Source organism: Denticeps clupeoides, chromosome 11 (genome assembly GCF_900700375.1).
Source record: "Denticeps clupeoides chromosome 11, fDenClu1.1, whole genome shotgun sequence".
NCBI lineage: Eukaryota > Metazoa > Chordata > Actinopteri > Clupeiformes > Denticipitidae > Denticeps > Denticeps clupeoides.
The window spans coordinates 4,197,023-4,216,567 of NC_041717.1; the positions used below are offsets into that span (position 1 = coordinate 4,197,023).

At 45.5% G+C, this 19,545-nt stretch overlaps 1 protein-coding gene and 1 pseudogene across 1 annotated transcript in view; one reads left to right on the forward strand and one right to left on the reverse strand.

Annotated features, from left to right (window-relative positions):
* Window positions 1–19,545, reverse strand: part of LOC114799622 (netrin receptor UNC5C-like) — a 67,441-nt pseudogene that overhangs the window by 40,964 nt on the left and 6,932 nt on the right.
* Window positions 76–19,545, forward strand: part of LOC114799369 (bone morphogenetic protein receptor type-1B) — a 52,396-nt gene continuing 32,926 nt past the window's right edge. The window contains exons 1-2 of the mRNA XM_028995961.1: window positions 76–107; window positions 15,533–15,604. The gene's annotated coding sequence lies outside the window, so the exon portion shown is untranslated. The remainder of the gene's footprint in view (window positions 108–15,532; window positions 15,605–19,545) is intronic.

Sequence of the window (19,545 nt, forward strand, 5' to 3'; positions counted from 1 at the left end):
TTTTCTCCTCCTCTCCTTCTCTCCTCCTCTCCTTCCCCAGCTCTGCGTTCACTTCTGACTTCAGACCAGCAAGATGAAAGAGAATCCAGCTCTGCTGCTCCGGCGGGGTGAGTCTCCCATTTTCTCCCTGATTTATGGATCGATGTCGGACCGTCCACCAAAAAGCGGAATTCGGCCGTCACCGTTTTCTCCCAAAATGCCATCTGGTTCAGCTTTAATGCAGGAACAGATCCCCGGTTTAATTTAATTGTCCCTTTGGGACGACGATGCCTGAGAACGCATGCTTGGCGGGTATTTAGAGACCCAAGAGCCTGGACAATGAACAGAGGTATACGTTGTCCTCGCCGAACGAACGGGCCGTAATTCATTAGGAAATCTTTTGGATCTGTGATGGCGTTTACGAGCCTCCGTCCGGCCTCTTCTTCTTTCTTAAAGCGTGATTCAATAATCTGCATGAGCTGGTCTGTCAGGGTGGCCGCACATCTCCTCCGTAAATAGTCCCGTATTCTCAATGCTGGTTCAGTATCGCGCACGACGCCGCGATGGAGGTCGTGGATGAATGCCGGCCGGAGGAAAATATAACCTCAGATCGATAGAACGTGATCACCTCCACGACCTTCAGTCACCAGATCCCAACCGATGTCTCCACCAGCTGAGGGAGGATCTTCTCGCTCCGTTCCGTAATTCTCATTCCTGTACGTTCTTATGTACAGTGCTCCATGTCACAAAAACGCGGAACAGGAACCAGTGAAGATGAATTTGGTTTTTCAGCCAGTTTGGCACGGAGGACCCCGGTGTTTGGCGGGGACGGCCTGTTTGTTGTTTTCGACTCTGGCAGTTCCCTCCCTGTCTGCCTGTGGTGCACGTTGATGCTGATGTGTAGGCTCATAAACCACATTAGAGCTAATGGCATCAGGCGCAGGCATCACAAAGCCACTCGCTCTTTTTTCCGGCCTGTGTGCGCAGACGGGCGCGTAAAAGCGTATAAATATGTGGTCTGTGCACGTGAAGATCGGTATAGAATTACGGGAATATTTGTTTGCTGAGATGTTATTTGTCATTTCAGTGCCCTTCACAGAACTAGATGCAGTTTTTACCCATAATCTTCATGTAAAACAAACTTGGACAAGGTTAGGGTGGGTAGGAGTGGCCTTTCATGTAAAGCTGTCATTGTCCTTTGAAGATTGCCCACTAGAAATGGGCATGGTGAGGAAATGGGCATGGTGAGGAAATGGGCATGGTGAGGAAATGGGCATGGTGAGGAAATGGGCATGGTGAGGAAATGGGCATGGTGAGGAAAGGAAAAAATTGAATGTGCAAGTGTGTAATATACAGAAATATAGAAGGAGTACTTAGTGGCAAGTGTCCATTTTTCAGGGCATTATCTTGTATGAACAGTGGCCACAAGAACATAAGAGTGTGTAGACCCCCCCCCCCCCCCCCCCTCAGTCGGCTTAAAAGTTGGCCCCCGAAAAAGGGGCTAAGAATTATGCTGAATTTGGCATAACAAACATCTCACCTGCATTTCTGTTCTGGGTTGTGGCTCTCAACCTAATTTGCTTTGCATAAAGTGACAGGCGACCTTGCCCGCACAGGTTTTCAAAGCCCGTTTTGCATCTGCCAAACTCCTTCCATCAAATGTTTGACTTTGTAATTATCAACGCCTTTGTCTTTCTTTCTTATCTTATAAAAGACTAAGAGTCTTTTAATAGCCCGCTGTAGCCTAAAGGAGTTCCCTATTTTGGGCTGCTGGTTGAAGTTGGCCTGAGTTGGTGTGCTGTATTCAGGGTTATTATAGGCCATAATAATCTTTTGCTCTTTTGGATGCACATACACTACACCATCATGTATAGTTTGTTAAAGCATCTATAAATAAATCGCTTACATTAGATATATTTGAACACATTTAATTGAATTAATAATGCTAATTACACATGACATCCAATTAAATAAACCAAACATGGTTGCAGAAAGCAGAAGCATTTGGATCATTGTGGGGCTTTTTTTTTTTTTATGCGTCATCTGGTGTGTCTTCCACTCGTTTCGTTTCGTCTCATATCTCGTTTGCCACTTTCTGTTTGCGGGTCAAAGCATTGTCCAGTTGAGTTGTGGGACAGAAGAGGGACACTGAGAACCCTAGCCAGCTGATAGTGATCTCCCGGTATCGGGTGGTAATACCCGGCCCGACACCTGCACCCAATATCTTAAAGAAGGCGTTAATGTGCAAGGATCAAAGTACCATACACAAACAAACAAAGTGGACGTGTACACACACACACACACACACGGTAAAGCACCAGCGGTACCACGGCTGCCTCTGTGGAAGAGGGCCACCATTTTGGAGAAGAGTTTGGAAGTTTTATTTTGAACGGTTCTTGAGACTCTGCACCTGCAGCTTGTTGTACTCATGCCACAGTGTGTTTTTCTTGGCTCCTTTTGCCGACTGCTGAATAAGAACCACTCTCCCCGCTGGTTCTGTGTTTCTTAAAGCACCAATAGGAACCAGGGTCCGGAGGAACGTTTGTGGTGGCTGCTGTAATTAAAAACTGGTGACTTATGAATGCGGATGAATTCGTTGACCTCTTTCCAGCTTGGGTTTTAATATTCAACGCAGTTGGCCCCCGAGCATCGGTTTACAGGCCCGAGCTTCTGAACAGAGTCTGCGTGGCCCTGTGTCCGTGTGTGCATTCTAGCCGGCAGTCCGGCTGGGTGGGGGTCAGGGTCCCATCAATAAACTGTACAATAATGATCGAATGCGTTCACTTGTGGTCCGTTTCATAGGGCCAGCTGTTTAGGGCTCTGTAAGGGCTTGACTTCTGCAGTGTTCCTTCATCATACATACGATTGGTTGATTTGTTGGCCTTTTCAAAAAGGCTGCAGTAATAAACATTTCTATCCATGCATTAAAAAAAAGCATAAATCAATGTTAATTTGATTCAGACAGAGGATAAGACTGTAATATGTCAAATATTATTTTTTACATATGGGGTACATGGCCTTTAATTGACTGTACATATATAAAAAACTACTTTCTGTGAAGCATTATCCGTTTATAAGATAATTACTAAGATAATTACAAAAGATAAGATGAGATAAGATAAGATAAATGCAAGATTAACATTGTCACGGCAGTAAGTGGACAGTACAAGATAGGAACAGCCAGCATGTCGACTGTATAATATTCAAAAGTTCACTAATATCCATAATATCCATAGCAGTGCAAAAGTACAGCTGTAGAAGGTATTTCTGAACATGATGATCATGACGAAGACATAAACCATTACGGGTGGGTCATTACGATAGCCACGTATAAGCCACGTCAAGGTTACATCGATATTCAAAATGGGAAGGACGTGTCGATAGGTCTTTGTTAACCCTCCACTGCAGATGACAGGATTGTAATGTTTAGTATAGCTGTTAACGTTGGAATATCTCCATTTATAGAGAGAAGACCAGGTCCCCGCCGACAGTATAAATAGAGCCCCTCCATGTTCCTGGTGCGTGTTAAAAAGCCCGTGATCATTTGCATGCTCATAGCTGGAATAGTTGGGGTCGATGAGGGCCGGGCGCCGACCTCCGTATCTGTCAAACGCGCCGATCAAGCGGCCAGCCACATGCGCAGTTGTTGCCGTTTCGCATTGTCCGTGTGCCTGCAGCAGGCATGCCCAGGTCGCAACAATGGCTCGCATTTACAGGCCGGCCAAGTTATTTTTGGAGGTGGCAATGGAAACGCGTGCGGCGACAAGGCTACCTCAGAAAACTGGAATAATACGAGCAGTAGACTCGGGCCCACACACACACACACACACACACACACACACACACACACACGCGCGCTCTCGCGTCTGTAGCATGGCAACACAACACAGAGCCACAACACAGAGCACACCGACCACGACGGCGGTGATAAACGACACCGTGCGAGTGATCTTTAAAAAAATCCTTCTTTATCGGGGTTGGCACCTTTTGTATATGCAAACTAGTCTGAGGAACCCGAAGGAACGTTCGTAGATGCTAATAAGACAGTTGATGTTGGCACGGACATGTTAACAATGAGCCTGGATAATATTTTCCATGAAATCACACCCTCTTGCCATCAGGTGAAGCTACTTGTGTAAAGAAGGGCTCATTTTCCAGGACCGAGCCGGTTCTGCCGATGCTGCGTCTGTGGGGGAGACGGACGGACTTCTCGGCACCGGGGGCATTCCCTTCAGATGCCAGGTGGTTCTGGACACTGGATATGTTCTCCTGACTTTACTGACACAATAAACCCCCTTCACCCGGTTCCTCAGGTTCTAGCTAATCAACAGCGCACAGAAGCGTGACTGTTCTGCGGGCGGGGGGGGAGGGGGGACGGGGGGTACACGAGCAGGGGGATGGGTTCTTTTTTTACGGTTTAAAAGCGAAAAGGTGTGGCGTGAACCAGCTCTCCGGCCCCATTTTAATCACAGTCAGATGTCCAGGAGAGACCCCGAGTCTGGGGTGATTGGCAGAATGTGGGTCCGGGGAGAAAGATCAGAAGTGTCCTGTTTTGAAGAGGAAAAAATGTTGCTCCAAATCACCAAAAATACTAATAAATCCAGAAAAAAAGCCCGTTCTTTTGTCATTTTAGTGAAGGCTAACCAGCCGCACGGTTAGTTTGAAAGGTGCGTGGAATATTCCGCTGGCACCGGGCGGAGGGCATGCCACTTTACAAGAAATAACAGGGCGACTCCACGCTCGCCACAAGCCCTGCCATGTGCCAGTGGGACTTTTTAATGCAGAAGGAGATGTGCGCTGTAATAAAAGGGCTTTTTGTTGAGCTATTTGTACTGTGAGGGGTCAGCACAGATCCCGCGGCTCCTCTAAAGTGGGCTCAGGGTATTCGCTTACTTTGTTGTCTGGAGATAAAAAAAAGAAAGAAATCTGCTTACAAGTAGACGTGGAACAAAATACTGCCATGTCATATACAATAGACAGATATAATATTCTGCCGCAAACACTGAGAAACAAGCAGGCCAGCAGGTTTCTGTTGCAGTTTGAGTTTAATTTGAAGTTGTGAAGTGACAAGAATGGGGTTTCATTTCAAGGTGTTACACAAGACGTAGCGCATTGGATGTGTTCAGTTCTTTAACATTGCTTGGTAGTGATGCTGTAATATCTGCTGATAACCGTTTTTTTATGAGGATTTGGACACACCTTCTCATTCAATGTGTTTTCTTTATTTTCATGACCATTTACGTTGGTAGATTCTCACTGAAGGCATCAAAACTATGAATGAACACATGTGGAGTTATGTACTTAACAAAAAAAGGGGAAATAACTGAAAACATGTTTTATATTCTAGTGTCTTTGCTCTGATTACTGCTTTGCACTCTTGGCATTCTCTCGATGAGCTTCAAGAGGTCGTCACCTGAAATGCTTTTCCAACAGTCTTGAAGGAGTTCCCAGAGGTGTTTAGCACTTGTTGGCCCCTTTGCCATCACTCTGCGGTCCAGCTCACCCCAAACCATCTTGATTGGGTTTAGGGCTGCAACTATCGAATATTTTTGTAATAGATGATTCTGTCGGTTTTTTATCGATTAATCGATTAATCGGATAACTCATACAACAATTCGTTTAAAAAAAAGGTGCTTCACAATAGGCGGAAACACGTCACCTCCACAGTAGGCGGAAACACGTATACAACTTTGGTGAATTAAACAAAGCCTCAAGGCAAAGAATTTTCCCCAAACATTTTTGTAATCGAATTGTTAAAATTATTTAGGTCCGGTGACTATGGAGTTTTTTGTTAAGTACATAACTCCACATGTGATCATTCATAGTTTTGATGCCTCCAGTGAGAATCTACCAACGTAAATGGTCATGAAAATAAAGAAAACACATTGAATGAGAAGGTGTGTCCAAACTTTTGGCCCGTACTGTATACTTGCATGTGTTTTCTCTGTTATACTTTATCAAGCTTAACAGGGACTTTTACATAGGCTACAGGGGCTAAGGAACATATTAACACAGGTAAACTGGTTATTTTAAATGTTATTATTATAATCATTTTTAGTTTGTTAATAACACATCCACTTGATCCCTCTGATTATTATAATGAAAGTTAAATTTTGGTCATGGTTATTTTGATAGCTGTAACTGTGTTTAATTGCTAGTGATAAGGACTTAATTAGTGACAGATTCCTTATAGCTGGTCACATTTTGGGGATCCCTGGGCAGTTAATCTTCACAACTTTTCTTCATAATGTTCTACTCAACATTTCATTTATTTATGCAGCGCAAAAGCTGTTATTCTTTATTTCGTTCCCTTTGCCTTAAATCTGAAAAATTTATTTCAGTTTCAATTTAGCCAAGCCCTTGTTTTAAAGGTCCCCTGAGATTAATTTATTTTGCCTTTATATCAGTCTTATTGGTCTCCTAATACTGTATTTGAAGACAGAAATTCAGCCTTGTTGCAGAATTACAGCCACTTTGATCCATCCCACAATCAGATTTCCCAGGACGCGCCGTTTCCGTGTCTGTAGCTTTAAATGCTAATGAGCGGGAGAGAGGCGGGACGAGGAGAAAAGCGGCCTTTAGAAGTTGATTTAATCAACACCATTTACCAACCACAATGTTTGGTGCAGACAGGAAGTCGTGTTGTGTTTCCCCCCCAAAAAAATCTTGCTTGATATAATAAAAAAAATATTCTCATTTTTATATACAGTCACCAAGGAACTGCATTGCTTTGCACATTTGCAAGCCATTGGTGCAGCTACTTTTCTAGGGGAGGGCTGGGAAATTCTCTGGTCAGAAAAAGCATGAGAAAGGGGTGGAAACCTTTCCCCTTATGACGACACAAGGGGAGAAGTTACAGATCCGACCTTCTGAGCTGCCGCTCTCTGAGCAGGATGTTTTGGCGGTACATCATTTTCTCTGTGACCAGCTCGATTTGCCAGACATGTCAGGCATGTGGATATGTGGGACATTGTATGCCGTTTATTATCAGATAGCTCATATGTTATAGAGTGGTGGACACTTCTGCAGACACAGTGAACAGATGTTTCTATGAGCCCATCTCATGCTTTATGAGCACCAGCTTTCTTCTTTTTTTTTTTTTGGAGATCAGCTTTGATTAGTGGTGGAGTCACAGACAGGTCTCAGAGTCTTTCTGCCAGGAAATTGGAGGATAATCTCCCTTTATGTCTCGGCGGCAGTTTGCTGAGACTCCACTCTCTCACCCGCGATAGAGTAGTGCTGCATGTGACGAATGGGTGAATGTCTCGATTTGTGCATATTTGTCAATGTCATTGTCTTCATGACCTCAAGTCTGTTTCTGAGATGCTGTCATTTCATCACGAACAGAAGATGACTGCGCTGGTGACCTTGCTCTGTGCTTGCTTGGATTAAGACACAGTGCTGCTGGTGGGACTTTGGGCTAAGGGCTCACTTAATAGTAAATAAATAGGGAGCAAGAAATAGGAATAGTGATGACTATATAGTGATGTATATATATAAACACACACCACACACACACACAGAATGGTGTCTGAGCTCTCTACTTAATTATAATGTGATGATTGTTTGGCTCAGCATTGTGTGTGTGTGCATTATAATTTGACCTCACGAGCACATAACTTTTTCTTTTACTTGTGTTGATCATGTATTTACATGTATTTTAAGGGTGCTACTTTGAGTGCTGGCAGCGTGTTTATGCGTTGGCCTCATTTATGACCTTTAACATGTTGCCCAGATCGGCTATTTAAATAAAATATTCAGCTGGAACAGATTTTTCCTGCCGAAAGAACCGTATTTTTCATGCTGTGTTTTGTGCTGATTCCAAGACTTCTAAGAAGGATGTGGAAGCAAATCAACATGCACTTACTGATACCTGACCATTTGGAAGGTGAGGGACCCAGCAGGCACTTTGTGGCGAAGATTTAAGTAAATTGGAAGCCTGAGGCTGGTGGGTTCCCAGCTCAATTCTGAATCCTCCAGAGGTTAACCCCCCTCTCTCTGTAAACAGGGCAGGAATCAACGTGGCCGCCTGTCCGCGGTGAGAGGGTGAGCCTCCAGGAATAACATTCCAGCGGAGCGCGGCCGGCTATACACACAAAGACGTACCTGTTGGCCCGGGCCGGCGTGGCTCCGGCCTCCGTGCCAGTCGCTCTGCGTCTCTTCAGTGGCCTTTACTCCTGACCAAATGTGGCACAGAGCGAAGACCTGTCGCACTGCACCTTGCCCGCACCGAGCGCGTCTGCTTGTGCACGGAGCTCCAGCAGCAGAGGAAACTGGTGACATTTTCCCCTGCCGCATGTGTTTCTTTTTACCAGCTGCGATTCATGCGCCTCTCTGGGCTCAGATGTTGACCCCTGGCCCATCCGGCGAAGAGAGATGACTTGGGTGGGGGGAGCTGCTCAGTCTGTGTTTGAGGTGATAGACCTACTTCATAGCCACACTGGGTCAGCTTCATAGTACATTGAAACATTGATCTTTAGGTTAAAGATGGACATCCATTAATCTTTTGTTTACTTAATTATTCACATTAACTTTGTAATATTAAGCATGACACGGTATTACAATTCTTTTCTTAAAGAAATGAATAGGAGCTTTCATACACACACATATCTATATCTATACATATCTTGTATCTATAGGTGTATGTATAGAGTAGGTAAGTGTAATAGAGTGGCTCTGGGACGAGGCGGGGTCAGGCTCCAGGTGTGGGCTAGGGTCGGCCCTCGGCACCAGCTGCCGCGGCGTGCTGATTGATGGAGCAGAGCTGCTGCGATCCCGTCAGCTGGTGGATCAGAGGCGGCGTTCGTGGGGAGGCATTCACCCGAGATTCCGCACGTACATTGTTCTTGTTATTCAGGTGTCAGACACACAGATAAATAACTGGCATGTGTTTTTGTTGGTGGTGAACACATGTACAACCACTAAATGAGTGAGGCTCAGTTTCAAACTTTGTCACAAATTCTAGGTTTTTACCAGAACACTTGTAGAACTAAATGATAATTGAATAATGTAATTATAATGTATTATGAAGTAGCTGATAGAGCAGGCAGTCTTAATAAAGTGGCTGATGGAGCAGGTGATTTTAATAAAGTGGCTGATGGAGCAGGCGGTCTTAATAAAGTGGCTGATCGAGCAGGCGGTCTTAATAAAGGGGCTGATGGAGCAGGCAGTCTTAATAAAGTGGTTGATGGAGCAGGTGATTTTAATAAAGTGGCTGATGGAGCAGGCGGTCTTAGTAAAGTGGCTGATGGAGCAGGTGATTTTAACACAGTGGCTGATGGAGCAGACGGTCTAAATAGAGTGGCTGATGGAGCAGACGGTCTAAATAAAGTGGCTGATGCAGCAGGCAGTCTTAGTAAAGTGGCTGATGGAGCAGGCAATATTAACACAGTGGCTGAAGGAGTAGGCAGTTGTAATAAAGTGGCTGATGGAGCAGGCGATTTTAACACAGTGGCTGATGGAGCAGGAAGTCTTAATAAAGTGACTGATGGAGCAGGCGGTTTTAATAAAGTGGCTGAAGGAGCAGGCAGTTTTAATAAAGTGGCTGATGGAGCAGGCGGTTTTAATAAAGCGGCTGATGGAGCTGACGATCTTAATAATGTGACTGGTGGAGCAGGCGGTCTTAGTAAAGTGGCTGATGGAGCAGGTGATTTTAACACAGTGGCTGATGGAGCAGGTAGTCTTAATAAAGTGGCTGATGGAGCAGGTAGTCTTAATAAAATGGCTGGTGGAGCAGGCAGTTTTAAAAAGTGGCTGATGGAGCAGGCGGTTTTAATAAAGTGGCTGATGGAGCAGGCGGTTTTAATAAAGTGGCTGATGGAGCTGACGGTCTTAATAATGTGACTGGTGGAGCAGGCGGTCTTAGTAAAGTGGCTGATGGAGCAGGCGATTTTAATAAAGTAGCTGATGGAGCAGACGGTCTAAATAGAGTGGCTGATGGAGCAGACGGTCTAAATAAAGTGGCTGATGCAGCAGGCGGTCCTAGTAAAGTGGCTGATGAAGCAGGCGATTTTAACACAGTGGCTGATGCAGCAGGCAGTCTTAATAAAGTGGCTGATGGAGCAGGCGATATTAACACAGTGGCTGAAGGAGTAGGCAGTCGTAATAAAGTGGCTGAGGGAGCAGGTGTTTTTAATAAAGTGGCTGATGGAGCAGGCGGTCGTAGTAAAGTTGCTGATGGAGCAGGCGGTCGTAATAAAGTGGCTGATGGAGCAGGCAATTTTAACACAGTGGCTGATGGAGTAGGAGGTCTTAATAAAGTGGCTGAAGGAGCAGGCGGTCTTTATAAAGTGGCTGATGGAGCAGGCAGTCTTAATAACGTGGCTGATGGAGCAGGAGGTTTTAATAACGTGGCTGATGGAGCAGGCAGTCTTAATAAAGTGGCTGATGGCGCAGGCGGTCTTAATAACGTGGCTGATGGAGCAGGCGGTTTAAATAACGTGGCTGATGGAGCAGGAGGTTTTAATAACATGGCTGGTTTGTGAGTGTGTTTTAGGACAGTGTTTTTAATGATAATGTGTTTGGTTTCTGGGATTTATGCAAGTTCAGTGGAGCAAATGCTGAAATGACAAAACAACTGTAAAACTAAGCGTGGGTTTGAAACATTTGCTCGTTCATGGTGTGTCTGACCCACGTACCAGGTGGTTTTTCAACCTTTTCCCCAGTTTTCTGTGTTTTTCCAGGTTTTTCCGACCCCAATTGGTGGCACAGACACATCCAATAAGTCAAATGGTGCATCTCACAATTTGGGGCAGTGGTGGCCTAGCGGTTAAGGAAGCGTTTCACAATGACAATAACTTCACTTTCACAAAGGGCTTCATCCTCGCCTTGATCCTCGGGTTGCTAGCTTCAGAAGGTTCACTGCATTTAAACTCCACACAGCAGCTGTGATTTTTATTAACAGCCTCAAGAGTCTCCTGATGTAGCACTTGAAAGATCCTGAGTATCAAAGTTTGAGAACCAAGGCCCTGTGTACTGTGATTTTGCTTGGACCTGTATAAAAGTCAAAATCGGGCTGCTGCAGGGTGAACTTTTATTCAATGGGTGCTTCGGAGGTGTGAGATGAAACATTAGATTTAACAACTGCACGTCTCGATGTCCCTCTTTACTTTGGATGTTGGACAATGTTCTGTTGAAATCCAAAGCAGCTGCTTTACAGTAAATAAAGTGTAACTGCAGGCGGTTGGCTTTGCCACTGTGGGATGGCAGAGCTTATGGCCCGGCCATGACATCACTTCTGCTGAATGTGCTTCTGTAGTTTAATTTCCCTGAAGGTCCTGGGCGGATTACACGTCCAGACAAAGAGAATTTTGAGCCTCTTGGCACAAGCCTTAAGATTATGCAAGTGTAAAAACCTGATAACTTGACGGATCTGTTATGATCACTGAGATTATTCTGTTTTGAGTGATGCATCCATGTTAGGCTTCTTTGTTTGTAGCCATGCTTCTGATAATATTTTAAACAAATCGTCTGGGACTTGGCTTTTGTTATAATGTTGTAACCCAGTGTTTCATTTGAAGGGAGAGAGATCAGTTATTGAGACAGGAACTCCAGGATTTCATCATTTTTGGTGATCAAAATGATCTCAGAATTTCGCGATTCTACATAGGCCTAGTAAAGCGGTGCAAAGGTGACAGCAATGTTGTTGTGCATGGGAAATACTGCCACCAGACGGGTTTTGTAGAACAGTTCTAACTTTTATGTGAAGGATTTAAGGTTAACTTTTTTGCCAAAAATTACGCAGAAGTATTGCAAATATTCAGTAAAAAATTGGTCTTGATCACAAAATTGTGATTCAGCCCCTCAGCTTTGGAGGCTGGCATTACCTGCATCATTTCAGCACTGGGCAGTATCACTAGACTAATGCCTGCTTGTTGCCTGAAGCGTCTCAGCACCAGGCCGAACCTGACTTGGTGACGTCTACATTGTTGTGAGTCAGCCTGGCTCAGTTCCATTACTAGGGTTGCCAACTTTCTCAACCTGAATTTTACTAATGGTATCAGATTGAAAAGGTAATCAGTGGTATAGCACATCCCCTGTCCTCCTATACAGATCACGTTCGGCAAGGCAACCGAACCACTGCATTATGGGATATTCTGTTTCTGAGGTGTGGTGGGGCAACATCCCGCAAGATCACTTTATATAAATCTATTATTAAGGTGCTTATAACATAAACATAAACATAAAGTGAAGTGATTGTCACATGCGATACACAGCAGCACAGCACACGGTGCACACAGTGAAATTTGTCCTCTGCATTTAACCCATCACCCTGAGTGAGCAGTGGGCAGCCATGACCGGCGCCCGGGAAACTACAGGTCCCATAATGCAGTGCATACTTGACAAACTGAGCATGCACGGCACTTTGGTGACGTCGGCGTGGAAACTGCTCCTGTACAGATTCAGCTGTACTGTAAAGATCACGTTCGGCAAAGCAACTGAAGCACTGCCGTGCTTGGAATACGGGACTGAAGCTGTCCTGGACGGGACCAATGTAAATCACCCACATTTCGGACATCCAAGACAATTTGGGACGGTTGACAACCCAGTCCATTACAAACATCCTTGACGTTGCATTGACAATCAGCTGCACAACAGGTTAGTTATTCCTGCTTGTAGAGGAACAGTCCAGCTCGTGGTCATTTGTGGGGGTTCAAATGTAAAACAGAAAGAAGGGCCAGCCTGTCTCGGGTGACCCTGCAGAGGCGGAGGGCCGCGGTCTGGCAGGGTTTGACTCCGGGACTGCAGAAGCGTGTGACAGATGTGGCCCCAGTATGCCCTGGACCTCTGGAGGATCAAAGCCTGTTTGTGCTGCCTTGCTCCTGGGAATGTGTGGAGGAATGAGGAGGTAGTCAGATCTCTGCATGGTTACTCAGGCCTGTTCCAGGCAGGCGCTCTCTTGTGAGGTGAATGTTCTGTTGGGCTTCAGAACAGGAAGAAAAATTCCCATCTGGAATAAATTACAGGATTTTTCAGTCACAGAGTTTATTTCACATTGTGTTGCTGCATTTATTGTGAGACATTGTGCTACACCACGGACTTACTGTAACTACAGTGTATATAGATGAGTACTTAATGTACTACATAATGTGGTATGGTAATAAGCAATGGCGTCTAAGGCCCCGTACACATGTTTTTCTATCAATCTGGCCTTGCACCCACATGGAGATGGCGTTTCAGGGCACTCGGAACAGGTTCCAGAGTGAATTCCTCTTTTTTTGTGGGCAAAATGCTGACGTATTAGCCCAGCGTCCAACCTGACCTATAACCTGACCTGTAAATGCGTCATACATACAACATTGGCGGATAACACATTTGTGGTTGTGCTGTAGCGTCTGCAGAAACTGATATCCTCTCTGAGGTGCACGCTTCTAATGAAAAGACAAGGCTGGAGAACAACGACGTGTTTAACTCACCGCGGAGGAGAACTAGATGAGTTACAGCGCTACCTACAGGTGTGTGTGTGTGTGTGTGTGTGTGGACCACAACATTTCAGATAACACTTTTTAGAAACCAATGACTGGAATATTAGTGAACTCACAAACTCATCTAAACAGTGTGTGTTTTAATTCATTTCATTAACTGAATAAAGAGGACAGGATTCTGGCAATTTGATGGTTGATCAGAGAGCTTTTTTTTGTTTTTGTCAGTGAAGCTGAAAATGATTCAGTTACTAAAACATTCTATTCTACCTAAAAAAATGATCTCCATCACATCATGAAGGAAAATTTTAGAAGAACCTTGTGTTTAAGGTGCCATGTGATTATTGAACCGTAATGGGTGCTGTAAATAAGCTTCTTAAGAAAAGACCCTTTCCTTTCCCTTTTTTTTTAACAAAAGTGTTGCAGGTTTTTGACTGGTAATCCCATCTGTTAGCCTATACACTTTTTCTTGTGCGTTATTCAAGAGGGAGACGATGCACAAAGGCTGTGTGAAAGGAGGGATTTGCAGAAATCTCCCACTGATCCCTGCAGAAACAACCCCGTCTGGGGGGCGGTGCGCTGCCCTCCTGCACAGGAACCTCGCACTCCCTCTTCAGCAGCTCAGCCTCACATCCACGCTGCCTGAACCAGCAGAGGCTCATAGAACCCACTGATCAGCATCCATGGTTATTTAGAATTTACTTCACTGGTTGCTGAGATGCTGTACGGACACAACCTGGAACAATTTATGGAGGGATATTGCTGAGCAATATCTAGAGAATTTGAAATGTGACCATTCATTCAGTAAGTTTGATATGAAATCAAACTTACTTAAAAATGAATTTTTAAAGAATATTTAGCATTTATTAACATGAATGTTACACACATTGAATTAAAACATAAATATGTTGGCATAATGCATCATTGCACCGGTCACTTGTTTCATAATTAATACTTTTCAAGTTCGCTCATCACGTTCAGAGTCAGTGTCCACCTGTCAACATTTTCTACAGTTTCATTTCTTAAAATAGTGCATGAAAAACAATTTTTAAGACATCTCTGATCATAAATACGTGCCAGTTGTCACCTGACAGTATTGCAGCATGTCTCACACACATTTAGATTTCATGACTGATGGGACTCAGTCATCCAGCCCCCAATAATGAGCAAGGGGCCAAATATATCTGTTCTAATTTCGTCCACTTAGCAGTAAAACGAATGAATCAAGCCCTTTGTCCCAAGCAGCAGGTTTGTCCTAACTATAGCACGTGGGAGTATTTTTATAGACTTGCCAAACAGGTCAGCTGTAAAAACGACATGCCGTGTGAAATTTTTCCCGTGTGATTTCATGGGTTAGCTTATATTTTCTTTTACAGTCATTAATAGGCACACCCAGCTTGCTCATTTTTAATTTGGGGCAGCTTTGTATACTTTTCCAAAAAAAAAAAACTCAACGAGAGACATTTCAAGTCTAGATTAATAAAATAGTGTTGTGTGTGTCATCGGCATCTCTTGTTAACCATATAGCCTGATCTCGGTAAGGACGTCTATGACATCAGTCAGTCATTCTGCAAATGCGTAACAGGGAGCTGTTTCTCTAAGCGTTATAAGCCTTTCAGGAGACGGTGGCAGACAATGCTGATGACTCCGCCTATTAATGGCGGGTGTGGTAACACTGGTGAAGGGCAGATGTTTGTTGGAGGGAGGGCCGGACTCCTTTTGACTACTTTGTAAAAGTAGCTGTTCGCATCTTTTTGCGTAAACATTCCGTATTTTACTGGAGGACACCACTAGGGGGCAGACCAGAGAACACTGGCTGTATTAGACATGTATTCTGTGGAGGTGCGGGAAAACACAGACTCTTCATAACCGGCTGCTAGGTTATGTTGCTGCTGTCACGTCCGACCTCTATACTGCCCCTGCTGTCCAGATATGTATTGCATCGTGTGTTTCTGAGGACACGGGATGCTGGACAGGAGGCTGATATGCAGGGCTTCTGTAAAAGCAAATTTTACCACAGCGTACCTCTGCTTTGTGTTCAGTTTTGGACAGGACATGCTGGCGATAATGTGTGACAATACACTGCGTATCGGTTCCGACTGTAATTGTGTGCTCTGCCTGTGTTTATGCAGGCGGTGTGGAGGCACATGAAGAACTGAGTGCATAGTACGGGCTGAGGACGGTGGACACACACACACACAGAGGTAAGGATCTAGCGGTACAGACATGCTCTGGGTCACTCTACCTGATGTTTTTCGTAAAAACGGCTACCGTTGGGCCTGTTGCTTTAATCGTATCACCTTGCTCAGGGCTTCATGACTGGTGTGCCATCTGTCCCTATGAATGGGCGCTAGAAGAGGCGCTTTAGAGGGACGTGCTCAGGTGCGCTGCTAAAAGCTCCTGTCAGCAGCACGTTGAGTCGGCTGTGGATGAAGGAGGGCCCGTTTATCACCAGGGAGGCTGAGGTTCATTCCTGGTTACGCGGTGTGAGCCGGGGGCCTTGGTTCTGTATGGATATGGCCAGCACTCTCTAAATTCCCAAAGCCCTAGATGCAGCGCAGTGAAATAACTGTTGGTTGTGAGCAGACTGTGTGTGTGTGTGTGTGTGTGTGTGTGTGCATTCCAGCTTTGTTCCATGATATCACAGTTGTGGCGGACCCAACAGGAGAGGCACCCAGCAGCTGTGTGGCTCATCTCTCTCCGCTCTCCGATTACACAACACTCCGCTCTCTCCCTCCATTCCACAACAAGGCGCCTTGTTCTCCCAGCCCAGACGCTCAAGGATAGGTGCGACTAGACCCCCCGCACCACCACGCCCCCCCCCCCTTCCCTTCCTGCCCCGAAGACAAGGTGAGGACAGCACCGAATGTCCTGTCACCAAGAGGGCGTGAGAGGCGCGCATGCAGCCAGCCCGTCGGCTAGGGGTTCAGTTCAGACTCAAAAGTCGGCGTCCTGCACCGCAGGGCCTCCGCGTTGAAGTCTTGCTCGGTCTCTAGGGGGCGCTAAATCGCCAGAGGCCCATCATGAGGTCCCAATCCCGCCAGTCATTGCCACAAGAGAATCATGAGCACTACGCATCTACCCAGGGTGACATAAAGATCGGTCCATAACCTGACTTACGAATGATGTAAGCACGTACCGAAATAAACGCGGTTTAAACATAGCGCCACGCGTATATATAGATGTAGAGAAGACCCGTCGTTTCGAGTATGTGTGTGTGTGTGTGTGTGTCTGGTTCCTGGTAAGATGGACCCTCTGGATACATGCACCTGTCTGGAGCTTGAGCACGACAAAAGCCAGGATTACTTGCCATAAAAACACTGGCGGCAAAAAAAAAAAGTGCTTATGAGCTAAACGAGGCGCTGCCCGCCTCCTTTTAATCCCTGTTTGGGTACAGGCCGTTTCCTAAATAACCGCAAGGAACGTGAGACGCCGCCGCGGCGTCCTCCAGGGCTCTGGAAGGATTTCGGCTGGGGGGTTTTTTTCGGGCCAGGCGGCCTCTTTCTCACTGAGGAAACATCGCGTGTTGTGGCAGCGAGGGCGTCCCCGTCCCTCGCCGCTATCTCCTGATGTGTCTGCCGGTGCAGATTGTGCCTCTTCGGCGATAACGTTTCTCTTGTTGTTCTTCGGCTGCTTCACGCTCCTAAATCTCACAAACTCTGCGGTGTTTAGATGGTTCAATTTCTTTCGGTCCTGACATTGAACTCTGACCTAAAACTACACAAGATCGGCACAGTCATATACATAAAAGCTATTATTTTTATCTGTATATACCCATAAAGTACCCATAAGGGGTGGTAGTAGCCTAGTGGGTAAGACACTCGCCTATGAACCAGAAGACCCAGGTTCAAATCCAACTTACTACCATTGTGTCCCTGAACAAGACACTTAACCCTGAGTGTCTCCAGGGGAGGACTGTCCCTGTAACTACTGATTGTAAGTTGCATATGATAAATGCTGTAAATGTAATGTAAATGTAAGTAACGTGCATGAAGAACTAGAGATTTGTATCCCACAATTAACAATGATGGTGTAAATGGAATATTGAATGAAAAGAATATACATTAATTGTATTATTTTTAATGTAGTGGTCAAAGTAAACTTTATAATCTGCAGCCCAGTATATAGGAAGACGAAACGAGTTACAGTAAAAAAAAGGAAGTAAAAACAACAAACCGAACACAAAGTTGGCATGTATACATGGGGTATTTACATGAATTTATTTCTGGTTTTTTTTTTTTCGTCTACTGAAGAACAAAGCTGGCAGGTTTCAGTAACGAAATCATTAATAATGTCTTAAAACCAGAACCGCCGCAGTGATCCAGTTACGAACAGTGAATTCTGTCAGCAGCGTTTCCGTCTCCTTTTACTCTCCCTTCTTTCTTTGGCAGGTAAATGGAGGTTTTGTTTCCCTGTCACTACCGTAGATAATGAAGGATTTCAAAAGTCTCTGCGACGCACAACAAAAAGTTCCCTTAAACTCCTCCAGCAGGATGGATCGCCGTTCCAGCAGATGCTTTTGTACTTCTTCCCCCCATTGTGCTTCAGCTCATTTCACCGACTCTGCCGCTGCACCGTGGATGGAGCAGATTAGGCTTATGGGGGAATCGCGGCGTCTGTGAATGGCTAAGCTCAGCGGCAAGGGGGTCTCCCCTCCGGCGCTTTCATACACGACACAACCATCAAGCCCGACGCAGCATTCGCATGCAAATGGGCGTGCGTGACGGACAGCCGAGCTCCGGGGGAGGATGAGGAGGAGGAGGAGGAGCTAGCGGCAGGGAAGCGCTGTGATGTGGTCCGCATGAAATACCCAGGGAAGCGCCCAACCTGACCTACCGCTTTTTCTTATTTATGGTCCCTATTTACCTGTAGCATCTACTTGCCAACCTGACACAGTCATTAAATATCTGCAGAGATCAGGAAGACTAATTTAAAGTCACGTTTATCCACAGGCGTTAAAATATAATACTTAAAAAAAAAAAAAAAAAGAACCGAGGCCTGTCTGATATCTGATCTCTTTAATTAGGCCCGTTTGAGATTAGTGACATGGCGGTGGCCCGCGCCATCGTCTGGTGTGTCCGAAGGGCCGAGAGTGTGCAGTGAGCGTGACACGATTAACGGTATTTAAATCCGATAGCCATCTCCCCATAATTGGAGTGTACTCTTCTAATGCATTCTTATCTTATTGGATTGTGTCGTCGACAAGTGCCGCATTGTTCGAGGTAGAGCGGAATTCGGCCCGCCACTTCCTCCCTCCCGCGTCACTCCGCCCCTGTTTGGCTTCTATACGAGCTCAAAACGTCCATTTACACCAAAAGTAAAGTGACACTTCTACGGGGGGTCATTTTAACACGAAACATTAGGCTCATTCAAAAAACATATTTTACTTGTGGCTTGAACCCCCATCACCAGTATCTACTCAACTCTAAGCACGTATTGGGGAAATATATGTGTGTGTGTGTGTGTTTTTTCTTTTATCTTGTTTTTCCTGGAGCGTCATCATTCCTGATCTGTCTAAAGACGTTTTCTGAAGCAGAAGCACATCTGAAAGAAACCATTCACATCTCGGCCATGGACGCTGCCCAAGAAAAAGCCAGACATCTGTTTTCCGCGGCTCAGCAGCGATTCCCGTCATAATTCCGCCGCTTATCTAGCCAAGCATCGTGGCAAATGTAATGTAATGTGGACAAACTAGGCCGAGATATCAGCCTAATGCTGCCTGGCCTCATGTGAGGCGCGGGTGGAGGACGGGGAAGGGGTAAACATGTTGTTTTTCGCCCCTCTTCAGCCTAATCCGCTCAGGCCCCAGGTTCCGCCTATATCAGGGCTTTCCTTTTTTACCCCGCACCCCAGACGTATGCCGCCGGAGGGCGGAGTAATGAAGAGATTGAGTTAGCTTTGACTGACTTGTGACTTGTCGGTTCCATAATGAAGCCTCTGTGATGTCTTGTGTTTTGCGTTTGTTCATTGACGGTGACCGGTGGTGAATCTGCTCTGAGAGTCAGGAGTCAGACCAGTTTTACACCGGTTTTACACCGGTTTTACACCGGTTTTACACCGGTGTACCTGTCAATGCCGTATACGATTTCTGGACTCCACTCCAGAAAATTCAGTTGTCAGATAGCAGGTATCAAGAAAAAGTGAC